Raw genomic sequence first — 8,087 nt, 5'->3', positions numbered from 1 at the left:
GATGCTTCTGTTAGTTCTATGTGACAACCGCAATGAAAATAAAATGGGCAGAATAGATATAAGAATTTTGCTCTTTTGACCCATAATGCCACTTGGTTTGTAATTTCCGAACATTTTTTTTTATGGTTTTAAGTCATTGAACGTTGTTTTATAGGTTTTTTTGAGCAAATATAGCGACCAAGAGAGCAACCCTCTAACATCTAAAAATAATCCTTTAACAATCTTTTAAGAATAACACACGAAAAAATGTACATTATTAAATTCTAAAAATAATAGATAGGATAGTACGATTCTATGATGTTTGTTTATTAGGGTCAAAACCAAAGTGTCACGTTAGCATTGCCAACATTTTCTCCGATGGTCCAGCCATTTTGACTTTGATACCTCTTCAGGTACAGCAACCCTAACAAGAAGCTATGCTGCACAATTGTAAAATTAATTCCACCGCACCTATCATTTGTTATGATACCTATTATTTCTCATTGTGCTATATGTGCACCATCTACATAGCCTTATCATTAAGGGTAACATAGAGTTGGGTGACATTGATGATTTTTTTTTTCTCTAACCTATTGTCAAAAAAATGAAACATTTGATCCCCTTTAAAAATTATATACCAAAATAACCCACTTTAAAAAAGTTTTTTTTTTGTTTTGTCGTTTCCCTCATTACGGCCATTTCATTTGGCCGTAATGGACTGCTTTTTCTTACGTCCGGCATATTTGTGCAAAACCATCACTTCTTATCTTTTTTTTAAAAATTTTTTTTATTCATTACAGCCATTTGGTTTGGCCGTAATGGATTTTTAATGTTTTTTTTCCGTTTTCCTTTTTTTTTTGGCACTATAAATTCATCATACCATTCATTCAATTTCACAATCATTTTTTCATACAATTCCACTTATTTTGTTTAATTAATATAACAAAGTCAAAATTAAAATCACAAAACTGCTTAATTTCTTTAAACGACGAAATTTGATTAAAGGTGAAAAACAAGTCATATATATTTATAAAAGATTGGTTGAACACATAATACATAACGATATTAACTAGCGTTTTTTATTGGTTGGACAATTTCTCCTGATATGACCGGGATGCCGACACAACCCACACAGTCTCGGTGTCCTTTCTTCCACCTCCTCTCAACATAGTCATCATGGAGAAAGCTCCCAAATTTCAAACTATTCATTTGATGACTTTAATCAAACTCAAAACACCCCACAAACTAGTTTCCCAGACCAATCACGATACTCCTCTTTCAACCTACCAACCCCCTCCAAACAATATACATTATCCCCAAACAAACTACGTACCCGAATGGCCACAACCACAACCACATACCAGTACCATAGAAAATCTGGCTGCAGGGTTTAACGAAGATGAATTCGTTAATGAAATTTGGACGAACTCTGTTCCACAAGTGCAAAACGAGGTCACTATAGAAACTAATGATGTTGAAATTCAAAATGCGGCGGTGGAAGAGGAACAACAAGAGGAAGAGGAAGAGGAAGAGCAAGACCAACGACCCGTACGAAGAAAAAAAGATAAATTATGTGCTACGGGAAGTCATAATTTAAATTTAGGTTGGCGTAAATGGATACCGCGGAGAAAATAGTTTTCATTTTTATTTCTACCGCTATGAATAATATAATTAGTATTTTTAAATTAATAAATTATCATTAATATTTATATATTTATTATTATGTATTATTATTATTTACATTTCATTTAAAATACATATATTGTGCCAAAACAAAGAAAATCGGAAATAAAAATTAAAAATCCATTACGGCCAAACCAAATGGCGGTAATGAATAAAAAAAATAAAAAAAAAGACAAGAAGTGATGGTTATGTACAAACCTGAGGCGCGTCAGAAAAAGCAGCCCGTTACGGCCAAATGAAATGGCCGTAATGGGGAAAACGACAAAACAAAAAAAAAAAACTTTCTTAAAGTGGGTCATTTTGGTATATAATTTTTAAAGGGGGTCAAATGTTTCATTTTTGTTGGCATTAGGGTCAGAGAAAAAAAAAATTCGACATTGGTCAATCACAATGTCATAATGCTTGTGAAAGAGAGAGAAACACAAGCATTGTGATATTGTGATTGGTCAATATCACCAATATCACCCAACTCTATGACTCCAAAGTGTTATCCCAGCATTAATAATTATCAACTTGCTTCTTTTTCTTATATATTAAATAATTACCACCTTGCTAACAAATGTTGATCACTTATTAAGAATCAAATTCAACTTCGGCACTAACGTAAGAAACTCATTACTAGATAATATGCAATATATTTGTGAACATTTTATAAATCTTGAAGTTTGTCCTCACTCTCTCATAAATCTCATAAATTTTGTTCTCATACAAAATTTTATCAACTTAAAATGCATGCATAAACATCATTATTCACAACAAGTAAACTTTATTTTTACTTGCTACGCCTCATACAAAAGCTTCATTTAAAAACACATGTTATTGCAAGTAGATTTAATAATCAACTTTTAAACAATGATAAGCATTTCATTTTCAGGCATTGACTGATAAATTTTCTTTGTGCCTTTTGCTCAACCATTGTGGTTGCCCAATTTTTTTTCATCCTCACACTCTGTCTTGGTTTGATTTTAAGCACAACAGAAGTAAATATTTTTATTTACTGAAAATTATCACACTATTCATTTAAACTTTGTAATTTTACTTTTTATGTATTTATCTATATTATGATTCTACGGTAAATTAATTATTTTTTAAATGTTCTAAAACTACAAATTGCTGTTAAACATTTTCTAACAGTCCAGCTATTTACAATGTTAGTAAAATTACAACAATTTCAATCTTTGTTAGAAGAGGTTCAAACATTGATTGATTGTTTGTTTACATTAAATATAAGAATTTTTTTATTTTGACACACATACATTTGATGTACATCTTGAAAGAGAGAAATAAATAAAGAAGATAACATCATAGATGTGATTAAAGAGTTATAGAAAATTAAGGGGTTCTAAATATATTGTCTTAAACATAGTTGTTTGTGAAGATCGGTCTAGACTCTAGAAATGCATGTGGCAAAAATTAAAATTTCTTTATAGATTATCTTACGGTATAAAATTGTTTAAATAAATAATACAGCTTTTTGATAAAGCTGCAAACAAAAACCAATTTTGTGTACTGAAGAAAATGATGATTGCATTACTAGGTTTTTTGACAAATTACATTAGGTGGGTGATTATTAGAACTAGTTGGTGTGCATGTCTCATCGACGATTCGGCAGCATAACGATAATGCGATGCGAGGTGCCGTGACATTAAATATTCGATAATAGGGGCATCATCTCTTTAGAGCTGTTACCTCAAAAAAAATAAAAAAATCTCTTTAGAGCTGTCCTCCCAAAACAAAACAAAAAACACCTTAAGATCGGAATATAGTTTACTAGCATTTTTTTATTTTGGTATAAGATTGAAAAATAAAGGAAAATGCTAGCTAGTATCCTCTGGGACGTCAATTACGAAGATTAATATAGTAAAAAAAAATGAATTTATGTAATCAAACTTTTAAAAGTGTAAAAAATACTCTTTTTAATACAACTTTTTCTTTTCTTGTTATCCTTAACGAGTGTTCCGTTAATACTAGTTAGCATGACCCAAAAATAAAACCCTCTTTCTCTCCAAGTACTAGTCGCACTGGTAAAAGAATCTAAAAAAAGGGTACATTTAGATTATGATACTCCTATAATTTTAGTTATTTTTTAATTGTACTATTTAATAAATATATTTTAATTTCATAATAATTAACCTATTTGTAAAAAAATTGTTGAAAGAAATTGCCACTTTGGACCAAGTTGCTTGGGCTCCAGTTGCAAAGACCTCCCTCCAAGGACGTACCCGAGGAATACCTGGTTCGATTCTCAGGAGGAATAACATTTGGCCAGTGCGTATGTCTCTACGCATGAGCCGGATTAGTCGTTCACCTTTGGTGGATCGGAGACTGGTGCGAAAGAAAAAAAATTGCCACTTTGAATTTTGAAGGTTATATTAATTAAGATTCCTCAATTATACCATCTAATTAATATTATATGCACCACTCTCAATTTAATACTAGTATCTTCTATTTTTTATTAAAAAAAAACTTTCACTTATGATAATAATTAATACGTCAATACTTGATACATAGTAATGTAGTAAAAATACTACTCCCCCTCTCATGCATGATTCATTTATACATTTTATTTAATTTTTGCGAATGTGAAATCATCAAATTCATCGATTATTATATAACTATATAAATCACTCTCAAATTATTTTTTTTCCCACCTTCCAATATGATAATGAAATTTATCAATATTAATGTGTGTTCTTCGTTAAACTCTTTGAAACCAAAAAGAACCGATTAATACTCTTCGCAATCCTTTTTTATTGTGGTTTAAAATTACTTACACATGCAAGACAACAAATTAATCAGTTATTTTTTATTTAAGATCACATTAAGTAGGAACAATTGAAATATGGCACGCAAAGAAACTCAATATTTGATAAAAAAAAAAACCAAAATAAATTTGCTTAAAGGTTGCTTATGGATATGCTCTTACTTAATTAATACTCACAACAACAGTGGGCAAAGTTGAATTATGGGTCTACCGCTGCTGACAACTTTAATTCAATATTCTGATTTATGATATCTATTGCACACCTACAAGGTGTCAGAAAATGATACTGTCAATTGGTTTCGAATTTCAGAAAATAGATAAAATGGTTTATGATAGAAAATCAGAAACAAACGAAAAAGATTCCAAGCATAAAAAAAGGGCCCCAACACATATCTATCTGCACAAATTGATCTTATTTACAACTCGTACTTCGATCATTGCATTGGCATCACTTGAGTATTACACTGTACCCATCTAACTATAGTACATTTTTATTGCACTTCAAGTTAAATAGATCCCATAAGCATAAAACAATTGCAAATGTAGTAGCAAAAAAGTGATGATACTATAATAGTGTTGCTAATTTATTGTTACGTAAAATTTAAATACTTGGGTAAATGAAATGGATAAGAATCCACTGAACAAAAGAAAAAAATAGAAAGAGAATCTCTCTTTGCAATAAAGGAGATAAGAGCAGTCAAAATCATGAACTTGATTTGGCTTCCATCCACTTGGCCATGGTCACGCAAGGTCATATCACAATCTTTCTCAAAATTCCATTTTTGGAACAAATTTTCTTACAGTGTAATAATCATCAGTGATCAAACTGAGGCAAAATATTTTCTATGCTTTAATTAGACCTAATAATTTAAGCGTACACGCTTCCATGAATACTATGCATGAGTCATGAGTCATGAGTCCCTCTCCTCAATCCCCAAAATTGTTGAGAATGCATTTAATTTGATTTTATATACTTTTGGTTATTTAATTAATTATCTTGTTTAGCTACTACGTTTAGGTGACGAATGCAAATATCATTCACCCACAGTGCATGCAGAGTTAGTGTGGGACTGTGTGAGTGGTTGGAGCTTATGTTTATAGGGACCTGATTGGTTAATTTTTACTGCATGAATCGGTGCACTGCACTGCATGCCTTTCTTTCTTTCTTTCTTTCTTTTTTGCCATGGCAGTGATACAACTCTGTTAATTTCTTTTCCCTAGAAAATTACCCACTCATGGGAATTCTCTTTTGGTCGTGGTCTAATGCTATCATTAGTTGTACTAATTAATAATTTTAAATAAATAAATGTCAATCACATAAAGTGCTCATGAAATAATTTTACGTATGTGTCTGTGTGGATTGGATGGTATCGTATAACGTATGTATATACTATAAATGATTTATGATGATGATATGTCACGGGTCAATTGTAGTATATGTGTGTGAGTGGATTAATAAAATCTAGAGCTAGATAGGGTTGGGGCAATGAATAGGGTCAACAAGAAAAATAAATATCTACCAAGTGCTATTTAAAATTTGCAAACGGAAACACGCACAAATTGATTGCATAATTAATTTGAAATTTCAACAACATTTTCTTAAGCTAAAAAATTTAATTTAAGAATACTAGTATATTTTAGCTATTATAAACTAAAAATGAAAATAAAATAAATATAGAATCACGGTATGTTAATTTAAAGCACGACAGCAATATCCCACATTCAGTTATAACTTTACAATTTATTGCTTCTATATTACTCCTTGGCATTGTTCATTTGACAAAATAAATCCAGAAACGCTCAACATTATTTACTTTTACAAGGAATAACAAAATGTGACACTATTAATTCTTTAATTATAATTCCATTGGGACAATCAAAACATCTATATAATTAATAGAAACAATGTGGAGATAGTGACATGTAAGTATATAAACAATACCATCTGAAATATACTATATGATGTTGCATTAATCTTATGTATACATGGGAAACATGGCCACTATATTGAAGGCAGAATAGACATGGAAATAAATAAAGGGAATTTTATTTTTATTTTATTGAAAAAGTGAAGTGGGATGGTGATGGATCAAGGTGTCCATGTTGGTATGAGTTTGCATTGGTGAGAAGAATATAATGTTTATATTAAGCTTGATCGTTATCGATACAAGAAACTATTTGGGTTCTGAATATATTAGCATTGACAACGATACATGATTGTTCATGTTTCTGCCTATAGTCCTTCGTTGGATACTTGGATGAGTTGCCACAATCAGGACCACCTCTAAAGCTCTTACTTAGTTTCATGTTATTGTATTTTTCCTAAGGTTTTGAACCATATTTACATTTGTAATATATTTTGTTTTATTTTGAAGATTGGGATCACTGACTATGAATTTAATTCCGATCTTATAATTCAGTTTGACAAATTAGTAATCTTTAAACCTAAATAATTGACAATCAGGGTAGGTTGAGCTAGTGTCTCATAACATCACAAGTCACACTATAATGAACCAAAATTTTGTTGAATATGACTCACATTGTTTAGAGCAATGAAACACTAAAATCTAATTCATTACAGAATTAAAACGGAACCATAGCAGTTATATATTTAGTCGTATAGCTAGACATTATTGACCGAACTGGGTTAGCAAAGATCGATCATGCATGTCCATTATCTTTTATTTTCGTTTACTTTAATCTTCTTTATCATCTTATATATGTGCAGGAATTATATTGTACACCAAAAGTAAACTTAAATGTTAACAATATTTTTTATGCAAAAAAAAGAAAGAAAGAAATAATTCCCTTTTATTATGCAACAACCAATCCAATCTTAATTTGAAATACGTAGACTAAGATTCAGCAACTTTTCCATTGAAAATAATGTTATTTCTTAACAACCAAGAAAAATGACCCTACTTTAGCTTGTTTGCACCAAGGTAATATGTGGTTGCGATTGTGTGTTATGTTGGCTCACAAGCAAACGGTGAGTCATGGAAAAGAAAAGGATTGAGGCAGCATTGCTTTATGATGCAACAGATAGAGAAGGTAACTTTTTAGTAAATAAAGGGACCACTTACATAGGCATGGGCCGGGGCAACACATGATATTTGTGGTACGGTCCAAGTTCAACAAACAATGAGTAAAGTGTAGATTTTATGTTCAACTTCATATCTTTTGATATTTTCACTATTTTGTCTTTCAAATCTTCTTCAATGAGACAAATGTATGTATGTACTCAAAGGACCTAACTAGTCAAGATACTCATTGTAACTCTAACCGATTTGCTGCTACCCAAAATCAAACCCCATCAGGAGAGGATTTGTATTATTTAAAAATCAAAATACATAAATACAGACAACACATTTAACACCAATTATATGATTTTTTTTCAATTCGACTCTGTAATTTTTGTAAAAGACTAAGATAGATCTGGACTCTATATTTGAGTGTTGCCATTCTCACAACAAGAGTTTTTTAGAAACAAATGAAAATGACAAAAAAACCCAGCGGTATGTGTTTTTAGGAAATAATATATGTTAGAAAAGCAATTCTCCTAAATTTTCAAGTGCATCTCCTCCATTCTAATTTACTGTATCATTAAAGACCAAAGTGGCAAGGAGTCTAGAGTATAGGACAAAAATGGAATAATTGAAGG

Source organism: Medicago truncatula, chromosome 1, assembly GCF_003473485.1.
Source record: "Medicago truncatula cultivar Jemalong A17 chromosome 1, MtrunA17r5.0-ANR, whole genome shotgun sequence".
Taxonomy (NCBI): Eukaryota; Viridiplantae; Streptophyta; class Magnoliopsida; order Fabales; family Fabaceae; genus Medicago; species Medicago truncatula.
Note: the sequence above shows the minus strand (reverse complement) of the source record.